The sequence below is a fragment of the Microtus ochrogaster genome, unplaced genomic scaffold (assembly GCF_000317375.1).
Source record: "Microtus ochrogaster isolate Prairie Vole_2 unplaced genomic scaffold, MicOch1.0 UNK33, whole genome shotgun sequence".
NCBI lineage: Eukaryota > Metazoa > Chordata > Mammalia > Rodentia > Cricetidae > Microtus > Microtus ochrogaster.
The window spans coordinates 548812-567864 of record NW_004949131.1 but is presented as its reverse complement, the minus strand read 5'-3'; the positions used below and the strand labels follow the sequence as shown (position 1 = coordinate 567864).

The 19053-nt window shown below is 44.4% G+C and overlaps 1 protein-coding gene and 1 pseudogene across 1 annotated transcript in view; one reads left to right on the top strand and one right to left on the bottom strand.

The window, feature by feature from the left end:
* Tmem108 (transmembrane protein 108) overlaps positions 1–19053 on the top strand; it is a 423034-nt gene that overhangs the window by 53089 nt on the left and 350892 nt on the right. The gene's annotated exons all lie outside the window — the stretch shown is intronic.
* LOC101994635 lies at positions 10976–12064 on the bottom strand (annotated as a pseudogene).

The window sequence follows — 19053 nt, the reverse complement described above, 5'->3', positions numbered from 1 at the left end:
CTCTCTCTCTCTCTCTCTCTCTCCCTCCCTCCCTCCCTCCCTCCCTCCCTTCCTTCCTTCCTTTCTTTTGCTTCCTTCCTTTCTTTTATTTAATTAACATTTTTTCATTTGTTTTACATACTGACCAGTCTCGCCTCCTTCCTCTCCTCCTGCTTCCTTCCCCTAGGCATCTTCCCACCTTCCCACCCACTCCTCCTCAGTCTCCATTCAGAAAGGGGCAGGCCTCCCGTGGGCTTGCACAAAGCAGGGCATATCCAGTTGAGGCTGGACTGAGCTCCTCCCGCTGCATAAAGGCTGGGCAAGGTAATCCTGCATGGGGAACAGGTTCCTTCACCCAGTAACTGCTGGAAGCAGATGCAGAGATCCACAGCCAAGCACTGGGCTGAGCTGCAGAGTCCTGCTGAAGAGAGGGAAGAGGATTATGCAAGCCAAGGAGGTCAAGGTCTTACTGGAGGAACCCACAGACAGCTGACCTGAGCTCCTGGGAGAACATGGACTCTGGACCAACAGTTGAGAAGCCTGCATGGGACTGGCATAGGCCCTCTGCATGTCTGTAACAGTTGAATAGCTTGGTCTGTTTGTAAGGCTCCTAACAGTGAGACCAGGACCTGTCCATACTCCATGTCAAGGGCATCATGCCTCCAATTACCACATGACTGGGGTGCCATGTGCCACCATGTGCATGTTAAGTCAGAGGAAAACTTGTATGAATCACTTTTTTTCCTCCCGCTTGTGAGTTCCAACGATCAAAGTTGGGCCTTCAGGCTTGGTAGCCAGCTCCTTTACCTGCCTCTGAGCCCTCCCGCTGATTCAACCATGTGAGTTTTCCAAGAGAGGTCTGTGCTTTTTCTCCCTAGCGCATGATAAAAGTGATGCATTTAGACGGTGTATGACAATGGCCTTATAAATTTATTGACTTAATAATGATTTCACAGACATCTCTTCTGAGCCTGGCACCAGTATTAGCACTGAGAAGAGACAAGCGTCACCCAATGTGATTGAATAAGTGAATGTATGATGAGGTGCTTACACTTTTCTCTCCAAGCAGCTCACAGAGCAAGAAATTGCAGTGCAGTGTGATAAGTGGCTTCATTGATGGAACTTGAAACAATTATAGTTTATATAGAGAGGAAGAAGTGGGTGACTTTCCCAGGAGGAGTCAGCGGATGCTTCACCAAGGAAGGGATAATTGAGCTAAACCTTGAGATAAGTAGACAGGACACTACAGGCTGGTGGGAAACACTATGCAAAGGGGTATCTAGGTAATAGGACATGATAACCGGAGGTGTCCTGCTTGTGATAAGCCCGGAAGAGCATAATGGAAGCCTAATAAGGGAGCCTGGGGTGCCATGGTTTTAGAGCTCCCCTCTCCTTGAAAAGAAGTCAGAAGAATGGAAATGATGTCATGAGATTGCCTAATAACACCTCTGGAAGTTGGTGGATGGGAACAAGCAATGTCAAAGACAGCAGTGAGAAAGATGCTGCAGGCATCAGGCAAGAAATGACAAGCTTCGAGGCCAAGCGTACCGCTGCGAGACAAGAGAAGGGCAGATATCTGAGAGGTGTTGGGACAGGAAGTCAATGGAATCGAGTGAGGGTAGAAAAGGGGGTCATAAGAAGGTGGAATGAACAGCACTTGACATAATACTTCCCGTGTACCACATGAGAAACTGCTCAGTGTGGCTTGGATTTTATTCTAGACAATAATTCATTTCATCGAAGCATCCTTGGAAGCCCTATTATTATTCCAATTTTACTGATGGCGAAATTGAGCTGGAAGGATGCTAAATAACTCACTCTGCATCATACAGTTAAGCCGTAAAGCCAGGGATTACGCTACACAGTCTGACTCTAGGGTCCATGTTCCCAAATGCTACTTAAGCAATCTCACCAGACATAGTTTTACCAGCTCAATTCCTGGAATTCTTTAATGATTTTTGTCCTTACTTTGTCTTCCAAACACTAACCAGGTACCTTCCCCTTCTAATATTCATGCTTTGAGTGGCAGTCTCACTTGAAGCAAATGGGGCTGGAAAGGAACTATTGATGCCAAAGAGAAAGCAAAGGTCAGAGTTGGAATCTGGTTTCCAGAGCTCTGTGATAACTGGTGGTGGGCAGACTCTGCAGTACCACTGTGCATTTGAGAAGACCCACCACACCTATGATGGATGGGCCCCCTGATAATCATGAAAACCTGCAAGACCATTTTTTTTCTTGCAAGAAACCTACTCAGCATATATAGTGGGCCATTATTTTTCTTTAGTTCACAGGAGAAGAGTCTTCATAGAATGCAACAAAGGCCACACAGTTCAATGACTCTAGAAGTGAAACCAAATGGATATGGAGCACGCTTTCAAGCCCACATGCCAGCAGAGGGGAAAGACAACTTACTAACAGATACCCTAAAAATGGCTTTCCCCCTGAGTCTCTCATGCATACATTCTGCTTCAGATTTGGCCCAATTCCTCTGAGCCAAGAGCAGAGACGTGGCAAAGCTCCCAGGAAGTGAAATCGTCGGGAAGATGCTTCTGAGACCCATTTGCGTGGCATCAGGCAAGCGATCATTGAGGAAATGTCTGAGTCCTTTCTAACGTGCCTCCAGGTTTCTGCTGCAGTGATAGGAGTCTTTGTGTATTCTCTAGTCTGTATTATTGGCAGAATTTTAAGATGAATCCGTGACTAGAAGGCTGCATTAGCATTTCCAGGAACTGGAATAGTGCAGAGAGAACCGCTTACGTTGGTGGTGTAAAAAGTAGAAGTCTACAATTATCTTGTAAAGGCACAAATACATTAGTCAAAAATTATAATTTCCTCGTAAAAGACAAAATGTGTCCAAGTAGGATTTGACATGCTGTTGATTGCATCCCTACAGCTTGGAGCCCCTTTAGACTAATTACATGGACAGATTTGAATCGGGAAAATCCAAACTTACGGGAATTGATGAGCCATCTAAAAAGAATTCCACTCACGTTTTTTAATGCTCAGTGTAATTGTAAAACATATATTTTCCGTGTATGTCTTGTTATGCAGTATTGTGATACAGGGCCTCATTGTCACAGTCTTTCTTTGTAGAGGTCTTGGGCAACACATGAAGTTCAGACTGAAACACTGAGTACTAGTTTTAAAATTGAGACAAGATACACATAACTTACAAATTATATTTTAATCATCTTTACTTCAGGGCGAATAAATTATCCACATGAATGTATACAATATCACCATCCATCCCAGAATCTTAATTTTTAAAACACATTAATAATGGTGATTTTATGTATGTCTTCACAACTTTAAAAATCAATATTTTTGTTATGAACATCATGTGTTGCCTTAAACAGCCACATGGAAAAAAAAACTACAATTGGGCCCTTTAATTTAATAAGAAGCCAATTTTACATGGAAACATTGCATATATTTGTATAATAAGCAGAAGTGTGTGCATACACCAGAGGTCAACTTCCAGGTGTTATTCCAAGTCATTCACTAATGCTTCCTTGATTCAGGGTCTTCCACCGACACGGAACTTGTCAGGGCGGGCTGGCTGTCTCGAAGACTCCAGGGATCTGTCTGTAAGTGTTCAGCTGATTATAGCTTCTCCATGAACCTATATGCCCAGCTTCTCCTTACGGTGTGCCTGGGGGTGGAACTTGGGTCTTCATGGTTACACGGCACATCCTTCTGAGTTATCTCACCAGCCCCAATCAGTGGACTTCTGTAAACAGAAATGGAGCAAACAACACCCTTCCTACAGAAGGGGCCCCAGCAACCCCGCTGTAGCATAGGGTAGGCAGGTTGTGTATTTATTAATGAACGGAGAAATTAGTGAGTTTGCCATGCATGTCTCCATCCTGTCTCTGCTGTGGGAAAGCAAGTGGCTCCATTCTATTAGGGTCATCATGAAAGAACTTTGGTCCTCAGAACTCAAAGAGCTCTGGTTTGAGCCCTCTAAGGACTCAGTGACTCATGCGCATTCAATCTGGGGTCTCGTGGTTTCCTATAGATTTACACACTTGCCTGGTCTGTGACCTCCAGAGATAGAAACGTCAGAAGTGATGGAAGAAGATAAAGTGATTATTGTTTCTTCTTTGCCTTCCTGGGATTTTTGTTATTTTTAGCCAGATCTGCCCAGCCTTCTTTGCCAGTAACTCAAGTTTGAAGATGATCTCTGTTCCCGCGGGCAGTGGCTGAGTCTGTGTGGTTTCAGATGAGCAAGGATGTGATAACTCAGTGAGAATAATAATTAGCATGCTGACGATTGAACATCCTCCGGTGCCAGGCACCACGACACATACTACATAGGCTTCTTCAAACAACCTCCAAGTTTAAGGTTAGTTTTTCTTTTAACCACGCTGTGTGTCACCAGTGGTATCTGTGCCACATTCCTTAGTCCTTACTGCCATTTTGCCATTTTGCTTCATTTCACCAATAAAGAGACTGAGGTTCAGGAGGTCGAAAATGCATTTGGTGACAAAGCTGATGTATAAGACCCAGGTCTGGGTTTCTAATAGAGAAAAGAGTTTTCTTTAGTTCTTGGTTTTGGAGGATCAACGACATAGATAGCTCCAGCACCTTCTCAGGTCTTGAGGGTTTCTCAAGGTGAATACCATCAATGTGGGAGCAAATGCAGAAGGCCTTGGTGGACAAGGGGACAGGCTGTGGGAGGGCCAGTCTTGGTGGACAAGGGGCCAGGCTGAGGGAGGGCCAGTCTTGGTGGACAAGGGGCCAGACTGGGGGAGGGCCAGCCTTGCGCCGTTAACACACCTACTCTAGCTGTAACTAAGTGGTGTTCTGTGAAATGTTCAGAATTCCTGCTGAGAACACAGTTCCCAGTGACCTACCCATCCCCCACTATAGTCCACATCTAAAACTCTCTCCTCTTTCTTTTCTTTTTTTTTTACTTATTCTTTGTGTCTTTTACATCATGCATCTCTATCCCATTCATTTCCCAATCCCTTCAAATCTGCCCTCTGCCCTTGCAAACTCCCCTGCAAGATAAAATTTAAGAAGAAAAAAAAAAGAATAAAAGAAAGATAAAAATCAGTCTCTTCTGAGTCACATAGTAAACCCATTTTATACTAATATCTTTCCTTGCAAGTCTTCATTGCAAAGAGTCATTGGTCTGGTTCAAGGCCTCTGGTTTCTGCTACACTATCAATGCTGGGTCCTCACTGGGACGACTCTTGGTTATCCCGCTGCTGCCCTGTGTCAGGGAGATCCTGTAGCTTTGGGTCTGCAGGACCAGTTCCTTCACATGCTCCAGCAGATCACAGATGGGGTGGATGTTGGGGTGGGTCAACTGATAACCCTGGTTAGTGCAAGGTTGGTCAACCTACCAACTCTCCCTTTTTCTCTTTACCAGGGTGAGCTCTCCTGCCTTGCCCTGGCTAGTTCACTTCTTGCAGAGATGAGCAAGGGAAGGGGCCGACTCTCCTGCTTTCATGTCCTCAGAATTTGTTTTCCCTACATACCTACATCTTCAGGGTCACCTCTATAGCGTTGCCCCGGCATGGTGTATAGGGGCCCCTCTCCAGAGTGTTGCAGTTGATGAGGGCCGGGGCAGTTCTCCTGCTCATATGACCTCAGGGCCAGCCTCCCACCTGCCTTAGGCACTGATGGAGGGGCATCTCTTCCCTGCCCATGCTGCCACATGACAGATGAGGAATGGAACAGCTCTCCCATGCTCACAATATCGGGACTGGCTTCCCCACACCTCCGCCAATGGGGTTAGCTCTATTAGGCTGCCCAGGTGAGGTGCAAGGCCTGCTCTCCAGAGTGGTGCTGCTGGTGGAGGGCAGGAGCAGCTCTCCAGCTCATATGGCCCCGGGGCCAGCTCTCCCACCTGCCTCAGGCATTGATGGATGGGGTGAGAGTGGACTGGGGGAGGGCATCTCCTACCTATGGCACCACATGACAGATGAGTAATGGGGACAGCACTCCCATGCTCACAGCTTCGGAGATGGCTCATCCACACCTCTGCCAACAGGATTGGCTCTACTATGCTGCTCAGGTGAGCTGCATCTTCTCTTTCTTAATGCGACCTCACTGAGAGCCGAGATTCCAGCACATGAACCTTTATGGGGCCACTTAATCCATATCCAGTCCCAGACAGCTGGGAATCACCTGCACGCCTGCCTGCCTGCCTGCCTGCCTTCAAGGTCTCTGTTATTTGTCTCAGCTCCTTTCAGGCTTCCCCTTGGCGTCATCTGAATTTGATTCTTGCAATTACAACTGATCTTTTTCAGGATTTAAAGTGTTTCCGTGCGTCTTGACTCTTTCTTGCTCTCCGTTAGTCATGAATGAAGATGGTGAGTCAACTCTTCAGCTCCTGTGTCTTTGATTTGCTGCTGGGAGCTATAGCCTTATGGCTATTTTAAATAACTCTAATTACAAGCACTCTGTATCAAAAGCATGCCCTGGCTAGATAGATTGTCACATAGAAATCCACTCTCATTATCAACATCTCAGAATGGGCAGAGCGGATGGGTACCCCAACTACAAGGTAGATGCACCCCTCAAACTTTTCTGAGGGACTCTTTCATCTTAAAGAAGCAGAGCTCCTTTAATTGAATTTGTTGTTTTGTGGCTGTTTTATTGAATCTTTAAAAAATCAATATTGGGGCTGAGGAGGTGGCTCAATCAGGAGAGTGATTCCTGCACAATCACAAGGACCCAAGTTCAACCTCTCATCAGAAACCACAATAAAAACCTAAGCACAATAGCGTATGCCTATAACCCTAGTGTTGGAGACGCCAAGATGGGGATCCTGGAACTCACTGGGAAGACAGTCTGTCTCAGTTGGCAAGTTCTAGGTTCAGTGAGAGACCTGCTTCAAAAATCAATGTGAAGAATGACTTACTTAACCTCTGGCCTTCACATACATTCAACATGCATGCACACCTGTATGCACCACACCTAGATGCACACACATACACAAATATGCAAATCAATATTCATTTTAGTGTCTGGGCTTTGAAAAATCTTAATATTTGAGGTTTTAATAGACTTTACCAAAATTTTATTTTCTTAGCTCTTTAAATACAATGTATTTTCATTGTAGGAAAAATTATAAAACAAAGAGAACAATAAAGAAGGAAAAAAAAAGAAGTCCATTTGTTGAACTCCCTTCTTGGTTTCCCTAAGAAAAGAACCTTGGTTAACTATTCCATTGTAGAATAGTATGATATAATGTCCTTCTCTGGCTTTGTTATAAAAATATATATTTCCACAGGTGGATCTCTGTGAGTTTGAGGCCAGCCTTGTCTACAAAGTGAATTCCAGGGCAGTTAGGGCTGTTACAAAGAGAAACCCTGTCAAAAAAAAAATTCTGAAAGTTGAAGTCAAGAATAAGTACACATCAAATAACCTGAATATACTTGTCTTCAGAATGCTGTAGACTCAGGCTGGAGAGATGGGTCTGTGGTTAAGAGCACTTACTGCTCATACAGAGGACCTAAGTGTAGAACCATCTATAACTTCAATTCCAGGGGATCGGTTAACCACTTCTGGCCTCCGAAGGGTACAGTAAACATATATGGTACACATACATACATGTAGGCAAAACACTAAGACACATGAATAAATATAATAATCTAAACATAAATGAAAGCTTTGGTATTTTGAGAGTTGGTAAGTAGTTTCTAATTTGTCATTTTCTTTCTCTATGTCTTAGTGTAGACAGAATTTCTGTTTGCCTGGTCCCACAGCTGTTCAGTCCCAACAAAACACACAGAGGGCTATATTAATTATAAACTGGTTTGGCCTGTTATCTCAGACTTATTATTAACTAGCTCTTACAACTTAAATTAACCCATAATTCTTATCTATGTTTAGCCATGTGGCTTGGTATCTTACTCAGTGCTGCATTCTCATCTTGCTTCCTCTGCATCTGTGTGGTGATGGCAGACAGACATTCCTCTTCCCAGAATTCTCTTAGTCTGGTCACCCCACCTATATTTCCTGCCTGTCTACTGGCCAATCACCATTTCATTAAACCAATATGAGTGACAAATCTTTACAGTATACAAAAGCATTATCCTACAGCATCTTAGCAGCAATTTACCACAGAAACACACAGCAAAATTTTTGTTAAAATTTTACTTGTATTCATCTTTAAAATATGGTTTAGAAATTATACTGAATGTCACATACATGTGTTGGCATATGTTGGCATGTGTCTATTGTTGGTTCATTTTCAAAATTCACATTGAGCCCTGTGAAATAATACATTTTCAGTTCTTTGTTGGGTTAAAAAGCACCATGCCTTTGGGAAAATGGAAAGGCATGAATGCAAACACCCAACCCTGAATCCCACGCTGCCTCTGGGAGGAGCGCACTGAGGGTACTGATCGTATGCCCATCACATCGAAATGCTAGTGTAGCCGTTGTGACTAGAGAGAGAGAAAGCACAGCTCATTCTCTCTCTCTGCCCATTGCCTGCACCGAAATCCATGCTGCTCTGCAAGACACCTCAGGGCAAACAGCACATGTCTTTTTGGCAGTAGATTAAGAGGCAGAATTTTAATAAAAAGAGAGGAATGTTCAAGAAATAAAATTGCAAGTAGAGTTTTCAGTCTGTTTGCTCATGTAATCCTGTCTGCCTAATGCCATTTATTAATTTCCAGGTGGCCCCAGATAAAAAAATTTATACCACTGTAATTTCAACAGATCAAAATAAATACCTTTTCCCTAGTACAGTGCTGTTCCATAGACCTTAAGCTAGTTTGTGGTATGGTGGACATGCAATCATTTTCCCTGACTCTCTTTCCATGTTCTTTCTTGGCTAATGGACTTGTCACCAAAGTCATCTTTGGATCCACATTTTCCTTCCTACCCATATCCAGTGTCTCACTATGCCTCATTATGTGTGGAGACTGACTCTCCCATCTCTGTTGTCACTGCTCAAGATTTTTCTTATTTGGTTGACATGATGTAGAAGTCTTTCTCAGGAATGGGGACCATGGGCATGTCCAAAATGTCCATGGAGAGGGCCTAAAGGATGACAGAATGTCCCTCAGAATTGGATCTCTTAGTAAGGAGTGTATCCTACACGGTGGGATGGAGTCTATGGCTTCCAGAGAATTAATAGTTACCCGGATAAACTCTCCCAGTCAGCTTTCTCAGAAGTACCATGGAACTCCAGGTCAGTGCCATAATGTACACATGAGGGAGCAGAGACCTGCAGCAAAACTAACACTTGGGAATTTTTAGGTTAGATAACAGGTATTTCTCTGAGGATTCTTTTGTTTGCTTCTATGGAGAAACTGTAAGGGGAAATGACAGAATATCTTCTTCCATTGCTCACTTTACAGCCCATTTCCCTCAGACTGTGTTAGGTTGTCTGGAGGAGAGAGGGGACAGCCTGTTCAAGGCACCCAAAGAAACTCAACTCAAAAGAGTGTGGACTTCAGAGCTCAACATGAATATAGACAGGAAGCTATGTTGGGAGGGATATTGTCAGATCTGGCAAAACTCATAAAACATGTGGGAGGAGACATTACCTTAATGTAAGGGGCATCACTGAAAATTCTAACACAGCCGTTGAAGAAGAGGAAATTGCATTTAGGGGGTGTATGATGGTAACTACCGATATTGCCAAGAAAAGGACAAACAGAGACAGCCACAGAAGACCCCACATTTAACTTCTCCACAGCTGTGATTTGAATCTGAGACATCAGCTCCAAGGCACACGCTTTACACAACTGCTCCTCAGCTGGTGGCGTTAGTTTGGAAGGCTGTGGACCCTTTAATGGGTGGGTGGGTTTAGCTTAGGCAGATCAAGTCACCAGCGGTGGGCCGCTGAGGGTCTCTCTGCTCCACCACGGTGTGAAGAGCCTGCGCCACATGCTCCCACCACCATGAACTGAGCTGCTCCGCCATTCTTTCCCCACTATGACGAACTGAAACTTTGGGCTAAAAAAAAACCTTCCCTCTCTGAGGTCATTTTTGTCAGGCATTTTGAGCACAATGGCATAAAAGTCACCGATGCAGCCATCGAAGAAAATCATTGAAAATAGCACATAATTAATATTTCCATAGAATAATATTTTACTTCTCAATAAGTTTAAGTAAAAAAATGACAAGAAGTTTTTTTTACATTCTTGTAATAATTATTTAGTTTTATAATAAAATCAATAACTTTAAAAGCTCTAAATGACCTTTTGGACAACACTGATAGAACATGAATATTTATATTTTGAATAACATTGTTACTACCCAACACCATTTCCTTACAGTTTGTTAAATGGGAGGATCAATATCCTCCCTTTTAAGGAACCTTAAATTTAGAGATCATTGCTAATTTTAGAAATGACTTTCACAGTCCTGCAAAAAAAAATGCCTTTGGTTTAAGGTGTTTTAGATACATTGATAATGAATTGATTTGGAAGAGGAGGGGAAGTAGAGAAACTTTAAGCTGAGGGGTCACTTGACTGAGAAACTGCAGCATTAAATAGAGATGATAATCAAAGGAAATGGATTTGACTGACTAATTTTAAAAGGGTTATTTATTTTTGCTTGATGTGTATGGGTGTTTTACCCATGTGGGTATCTGTGTATCACGTGTATGCAGTGTCTGTGGAGGCTGGCACATACGTTCTCCTGTGTGTCGTGCCCTCAGAGGCGAGAACAGGGCATTGGATCTCCAGAAACTGGAGTTACAGATGTTTGTGAGCGGCCATGTGAGTGCTGGAAACCAAACCCTGGTGCCTTGGAAGAGCAGCCAGTGTTGTTAACCATGGAGCCATCTTTCCAGCCCCTAAAGTGGCCAATATTTTTAGCAGAGCAGGTCCTTTCTGGATCATATCTATTCTATAAATAGGAATATACTTGTCTGGATATTTCTTTTTTTTTTTGAGAGGTGCAATGAACTTTATTGATGGTATTCAAGAGAGTAGGGCTCCCTAAGCCCCCTCCTGCTATTCTGGGGGTCTGGGATGGAAACTGTGAGGGAGATGCTCAGTGTCAAGGGTTAGTTAGGACAGGGACTGCTCAGCAGCCGAGGACCTCTCTCTTGCTGTGTCCTTGCTGGGATGGGTGGTCCAGGGCGGGCTTCTTACTCCTTGGAGGCCATGTAGGCCATGAGGTCCACCACCCTGTTACTGTAGCCGAATTCATTGTCATACCAGGAAATGAGCTTTACAAAATTGTCACTGAGAGCAATGCCAGCCCCAGCATCGAAGGTGGAAGAGTGGGAGTCACTGTTAAAGTCACAGGAGACGATCTTGTCCTCAGTGTAGCCCAGGATGCCCTTTAGTGGGCCCTCCGATGCCTGCTTCACCACCTTCTTGATGTCATCACACTTGGCAGCTTTCTCCAGGCGGCATGTCAGATCCACGACGGACACATCGGGGATAGGAACGCGGAAGGCCATGCCCGTGAGCTTCCCGTTCAGCTCTGGGATGACTTTGCCCACAGCCTTGGCAGCGCCAGTGGACGCAGGGATGATGTTCTGGGCAGCGCCACGGCCTTCTCGCCACAGCTTCCCAGAGGGGCCATCCACAGTCTTCTGGGTGGCCGTGATGGCATGGACTGTGGTCATGAGTCCTTCCACGATGCCAAAGTTGTCATAGATGACCTTAGCCAAGGGGGCTAAGCAGTTGGTGGTGCAGGAAGCGTTGCTGACAATCTTGAGGGAATTGTCATACTTGTCATGGTTCACACCCATCACAAACATGGGAGCATCGGCAGAAGGGGTGGAGATGATGACCCTGTTGGCCCCACCCTTCAAGTGGGCCCCAGCCTTCTCCATGGTGGTGAAGACACCGGTAGACTCCACAACATACTCAGCGCCGGCATCCCCCCCATTTGATGTTGGCGGGATCTCGCTCCTGGAAGATGGTGATGGCCTTCCCGTTGATGACAAGCTTCCCATTCTCAGCCTTACCGTGCCTTTGAACTTGCCATGGGTGGAGTCATACTGGAATATGTAGACCATGTAGTTGAGGTCGATGAAAGGGTCATTGATGGCAACACCGTCCACTTTGCCAGAAGTGAAGGCAGCCCTGGTAACCAGGAGTCCAATATGGCCAAATCCATTCACTCCGACCTTCACCATCGTGTCTCTGGAACGAGGCTGGCACTGCAGGAAAAGAAGCGGCTCTCTCTAGAACAGGGAGGAGCAGAGAGCCTTGTCTGGATATTTCTGAAAGTTACTTTGAAATAGACAGTCAGTGATATCGTGGAGGATTAGGTGTAGCTTTCTTAATTGCCTCAAATCAATATAGTTTCCAGTAATAAGGGACATAAATGCTTCTAGTCACACAGTCTTGTTAAGGGTGTCCATTTCTCCCCTTTTGCTTCTTATTTAAAAGCGAGTTACCTTGTCTTCTCTTATCATGTGCTGCCCAAGGTGCTTCAGTGGTGGCTCCCATCTGTCTCTAGAAGACTTTTTGTTGTTGTTGTTGTCCTTTGTAATTCCTGTTAGCTGGTTACCTGGAAGCCTCACCTCTCTGATGGGTTCCAGAAATGTTAGGAAGTTGTAGGTTATATAACATTTTATGATTGTTTGGGTTAAGCAACACTTTCTGGAAGGCTGGCTATATCCTTAGAGCAGTGTTTCTCAACCTGTGTATCACAATTCCCAAAAGACCATCGGAAAACACAGATATTTACATTATGATTCATAACAATAGCAAAATTACAGTTATTAAGTAGCAATAAAAATAATATAATGGTTGGAAGGGGCACAGCAATAGGAAGGTTGAGAACCATTGCTTTAGAAGAAGTGAGTTTGGTTTATATTACTGTATTTTATGTCACTATCAAATGCAAGCAGTCATTACATATAACAAACATAACAGCTGAATAAAAAATACTTAAATACGTAGTCTGATTTTTTTATTCTATCCTGTTATTTTCCTTTTTTCTTTGGCATGTTATTCTAGCTCATTGAAATTGATTAAATTGAACTACAGTTACTAAGTGAGTCACATACTCTAGTTTCAAAAAGAGTCCAATAGGGAGGCAGATCTGCAAATGTGCCATTACACTGGAATGTGGTAATTTCTACCACAGAGTGTACTTACACACAATACGTATTATATAATCAAAGTTCTTATTTGAAAGCATGCTTGGCCTTACTTAACTTAGCTTAGTATCACTCAGCTCCCAAAAGGAAGAGGAAGAACCCTTTGTTCAAGATGTTTTTCTTAATTACACGTATGTGTGTTAGGGGCCGGGCAGGGAGTGTGTGTACGTGCAGCAGCTCCTGTGAAGGTCAGAAGAAATCCCCTGAAGCTGGAGCTGCAAGCAGTCATAAGTCACCTGACATAAGGGGCAGGAACTGCACTCTTATCCTCTGTGAGAATAGTCAGGATGTATTTATAGCTACTTAGCCATCTTTCCAGTCCCAAGAACCTGTTTCTTTTTTAATTAATTAGTTTATTTATTTATTCTTTTCTCATATAATACATCCCAACCCTAGCTTCCCATCCCTCCACTCCTTCCAGTTCCCTCCACCTCCCCTCTCCCTAAGATCCACTCTCCCTCCGTTTCCCTTTGGAAAAGAGCAGGCCGCCCAGGGATATCAACAAAACACAGCACAAGATACAAAAAGATTAGGCACAAACCTTCATATGGGGGCTAGGCAAGGCAATCCAGTAGGAGGAAAATGGTCCCAAGAGCAGGCAAAAGAGTCAGAGACACCCCCTCCCCGACTGTTAGGAGTCCCACAAGAACACCAAGCTACACATCTGCAACATATATGCAGAGGACCAAGCACAGAGCCATACAGGCTCCATTGGAGAGGATCCAGTCGCTGCCAGGTAGCCAAGAACATACCCCAGCCATGCCATGGGAACACACTCACTGGGATAGTCTTTCCAGACACCCTGCCTGTCCAAACTGCTTCCTGTTTACTGCTGCCATTGTCCCCACCATATAAGTTCTGAAGAACCCCTACATACTATGTCAGTCAATAAAGAGTTAAGGTCTCATGTCCTTTCTCTCCCTGAGTGGGTAGGGTAAATATCCAACCCATGAGACATAATTCCCTTCAAAATGAAAATGAGGTAAAAAGCTGTCTACCACCCTATCTACTATAACCACTTCATATTATTTATCTCTTTAAAAGAAAATCTCTTCCTTTTATTGCTTTGATTGTCACTTATTCACACTTGACTTCTAAGCATCTGTCTCGGGACAACTTTTCCCTCTGAGGTCCGGGCCTGAAATAGATGACTTTTTAACTGAAACCTCTATTTGGATCTCAGAAGTCCCTTCAGTTTAATGCCTTGGGAACCCACGGCTGGCCTGGGATCTTTCCTACAAAGCACCCAGTTTCCATCCAACACTTCACGTGACAGGGACTTTCAAGTCATGCTTAGGAAGGTTTTATCCCCTCACCTCATGCCTAGTTCATCACCAGAACTTGATCATGTGTTCCTTAGAGTGTTTCTGAAATCCATCTACCTGGCTCAGTCTCCACTGTGGCCTTTACTGTACCCATGGCCAGACTTACTGACAACATGCCTAACAATTGCCCCCTAGTCTAGAGTTACCATATAAACCTTTACAAAACCCAAGCTGAAGCCCGTCATCCTATTGCTTGTATTTATTATCTTGTTTGAGCTCCTGGTGGAGCCAGAGGGAACTTCTCTGCACACAGACTCTCTTACAAATTGCAGGTGGATTTCCGTGGAATATAAGCAAACTCGGAGCAAATAGCTGAGTGCAGTTTGCCGGCAGCTTTGGTAGACTTTGCAGAGAGCAGTAGGTGATTTTCCAAAACTGTGGGCAGGAGCAGCAGCAATGTCTTTGTAACTAAGATGATATAATTCGTGGGCAAACCTGCTTCCAACAGTGACCCATGTTTATGGATTTAATACCCCAAATCAAAGAACTTCCTCGACTGGTCTCGGTTCTATTAAGATGGGTGTGGTGGTTTGAATGAGAATGACCCCCCACCCCCATTCCTCAGATAGTCAAACATTTGGTGCCTAGATGGTGGAACTGTTGGGAAGGTCTAGGAAGTATAGCCTGGCTTAAGGAATTACATTATTGGCGGTGGGCTCTGAGATTCTATAGCTTCTCCCTACCTCTGTGCTCTCTCTGCTGCACCACAGTTACTGGTGGTGATGCGGTTGACTTTGCAGTTGACCTCCTGGCTCCCTGGTCCCATTTCCATGCCATGCTGCTTGCCAATGTGTCTCCCTGGCGTGGTGGAGCCTTATCCCACTGAAACCATGAGCCATAAACTCTCTTCCTTAAGTTGACCTTGGTCATATTTTACAATAAGAGAAAAGAGATAGGGAACCATCTATTTCACTCACCTAATCAGTTGAGTCTATGGCTGTTAGCAAAAACAAGTGGTGGAGGCATTGTGAATGGAGATGGGTGTGTGTCACATAGGGCTCTGCAATGAGCTAATCCCAGCACGGTTCCTTGTGGAGGTGGCGCACTATGTCGGCTAACTAACAGAGAATTGTATCCCCTAAGTTCCTCTTCCTGGGTGGCTGTGGAGGAGGAGGCTTGGCCCCAGGAGCAGTTTGCATGAGATGTGGAGAGTTGAAACGAAGAAGCAAGGTCAGCAAAGGTCACCGTCCCTTATCTCAGCCCGAGTACATTACTACAAACTTGCTGGCTCACCTTGTTGGCACGGGGCCACAGCCACCTCTGCAATCTTCCTGCTCTACCAGGTCTCATATTTCACGGCCTCCAATCCCCCAGCCTGGTGTGTGAGCAGCAACACAGCAAAAGGCACTAGCATTTTCTGCACCATTTTATGTCATCAAAACTGGGGGCAGTAAGGGGCTGTGCAGGTTCTAGCTTTCCCTTCTTCTTGCTTCCCACCTGCTGCTGCTTCTCTGTTATCAGCCCCACTCACCTGCAGACACTTCAGGCCCATCAGATATAGAGGCAACAAAACCTCCCCTAATTCCATATACAGTGGCACAAATGCTTGAGTCCAAATTCCTATAACTTATTGCTTATTCCACATCCTTATCATTTTGCTTTTGAAAATCAGACCTATCTTACATTCCTATATAATGCTGAGCCTAAGACCATTTAAAGACTTTGTTTTTCTTACCAAATTATAATTGCCGACCCACTGCCCTCACAGGGACCTCTGCAAAGCTGGTGACCCTTAAAGCAGTGCATTGAAGTTGTAGTTAAGAGCATAATCTTACATGCTAATGAGATCCAGTAAATCCAAGATTAGCTTGCTTTCTCTGTGAACTTGGATCTGGTCCTTCACCCTCGAGAGACTGAGCTCTGTCATTTGCAATAAAGACAACAACAATGTGCTGTATAATCAGGGTCCTCCATAAACAGAAGCAACATCACACACACACACACACACACACACACACACACACACACGAGATTTACTGTAAGTATTTATCTCATGTGCTTGCGGGGGTTGAGAAGCCCCAGTCTCTCAAGCCATAGCCAGCTCCACAGCAGTCAAGGATGTACGCGCCAGTCTGAATTCAGAAGATCAGCATCTCAGCTTCAAAGCAGCCAGTAGGGAGAGCGAATACTCCACCACCTGTTATTGCAATCACATCTCTGACAGTCAGTCTATGAAAGCGGAGTCAGAGAACACCACGACCAAGACTCCACTCACAAACAGCTTGAACAGACCGCAGACGGTCTCACACACAGACTTCTAACAGGACCCATCACAAGAACCTCCTCACCAATGTCAATCCAAACAATGTGCCTGGGACACGTGGTAAAGGGCTCTCCCAGCTGGAAGTCAGCGCTGACTCTGTTAACAATCTCTGTGACGTATAGCCTTTGCACCCTTTGGTTTCAAAATAGTCGGTATGAGCTCTTGCCCCTTTTCCTGACTCGGCTGTAACTGGAGGAATGTGATCTTTGGTGAGATCAACACAGATCACAGCCCCCACGCACAGTTTTCTGGTATTCTCAGACAAACTCAGTTACACAGAAGGACCTGTCTCTCTAAGCTTTCAAGAACAGATTGGAGGAGGCCCACTCACATTGTGTGGGCAACCTGCTCTCCTCAGTTCATCAAATGAAGACTTCGCCAAAACTTACCCTCACGGGGTACCCTTTAAATGGTGGTGAACCAAGTGTCTGGAGAGCTCCTGCCCCAGTATAGTTGACAGGTCAAGATGGCCACCATATACCCCTGTGTTCTGTTCCCAGCACCCATAGGGTGGCTCACAACCACCTGTAACTCAATTACAGAAGACGATGAAATAATCTCCTAGTCTCCTTGGCACCAGGCACGCATGTAGTACACACACATATGTGTGGACAAACTCTCATACCCATAAAAGAAAACCTTTAACAAGAATGAGCTCTGTGTAGACACACGGATAATGAGACCTGCAGAGCAGATAAATAGCTCAATAAAGTCCCTCTTCCATGATGGATACAATTGTTGACATGGAATTGGTGTTGGTAGGAGTATACTGTTGCCATCATACACACATGCTCACGAATGCACACATACACACACACACACACACACACACACATCTTCTCATGACAGATGGGGTTGGGAACCTCACATTGTAAATAAGTCCCTCTGATTTTATTTGATTTGCAGAGAGGGATGAGCAAAAATTTCCACATGCTTGGCTTTATTGATTTCTTTTTTATTTATTAGTCTGTTGGCTCCTGTTGTATAGGATGCTGTCTGCCCTTCTCTGAGGGTGGCTTATTGCCTTTTAAAGGTGTACAGAGAGGCAGATATCTCTATGTGGGACACACCAACCTAACCCTCAGAGGGTTCCCATGCGTACAGACAAGGGCCCCCTATGCTGATGATTGCTCTGACATTTGATAGAAGGACATGCGTGGTAAAGACCCCAAAGGTGTGATTATGTGGCAGGGAGATCGGAGTGGTTTTATTCTGATAGAAGGAGAGAAGGGACTTTTAGGCCAAGTTGAGGCTTTGGTACAAACTAATTAAAAAGCAACCATGGGAAGAGAGGACAGAATCCTAATCAATGTGGCTATGAGGGATTCATCTTTTTTAATTGTGTCCCAGTGTGACTGGTTCTCTAGAACACAATCAGGCTTTCCAGTTTCAACATCAGGAAATTCTATCAAATACTCACACGCATTTTATGGATGAAGAAAGTCATTTTTAATAGCATTTTTAAAAGATGGAATTAAACAGTAGCTCCAACTCCAAGATTCAATAGCCTCAGGTTATCGTAAGAAAGATGATAAAATATTCATTTCTTTGTAATTAGTCTGAGTGAGAGGTAAAATGAGGTGGAGGGAAAAAAGGCGGGTAGCTTTGAAGCAGTAGTTTGAAAAAGGTGGTCTGTACAAAAGAGAGAGGAAACGGTACCCCTTGATGAGGACCGCAAGGGCACACAGCGCACCGCAGTCACTCCCCAGAGTGCCAGCCTTCTGTCAGTGCCCACTGCTCAGCCACACTTTGGAATGCCCCCCACAACGCTCTCCTCTGGTTTTCACGGGATGTGTTACCATGGCCTTTTACGCTCTGTTTACTTTATTCTCACAGTTTAATTTTCTGTTATGCAGTTCCAAGGAAGCGAATTTTTGAAACCCAACCTATAGCATCCTCCCCAAAGGTTATGGAACATTAGAGGATATGACTCAAATGATGCCCTCCAAAGTTCTCGTACTTCTTAAAGTAGGTCCTTGGACTCCAACTTGACAGTCAAAGGAGGCAGATAAGACTTTTCAACTTGAAGTGAGACGGGGAGTTCAGAGGAGAGTCAAGATAAAGGGCTAATTAGATCTAATGGCTTTCTGTTCCCACTGTTCTAAGGTTTATTTGAAATAACTCTTCATAACACTAAACAGACCCATATGCAAATGTAAAATCTTAAAATTATTATTTTATTATTTAAATTTCTTTAAATCTTATTATTTGGCATTGGTGACTAAACCCTGGGCTTCCACATACTAAGCATGTTCTTTACCACTGGGCTATAAGCCAAACCACATGAAATTTGACACTAATTAGTTATTGCGCGTGTGTTCATGCCATAGCATACATTCTGAGATCAGAGGACAACTTGCAGGAGTGGGGTTTCTTCTTCCACCATGATGGTTCTAATGCTAAGTCTCAAGACCCTGGGCTCAGTGGCGAGCATTGTTACCCAT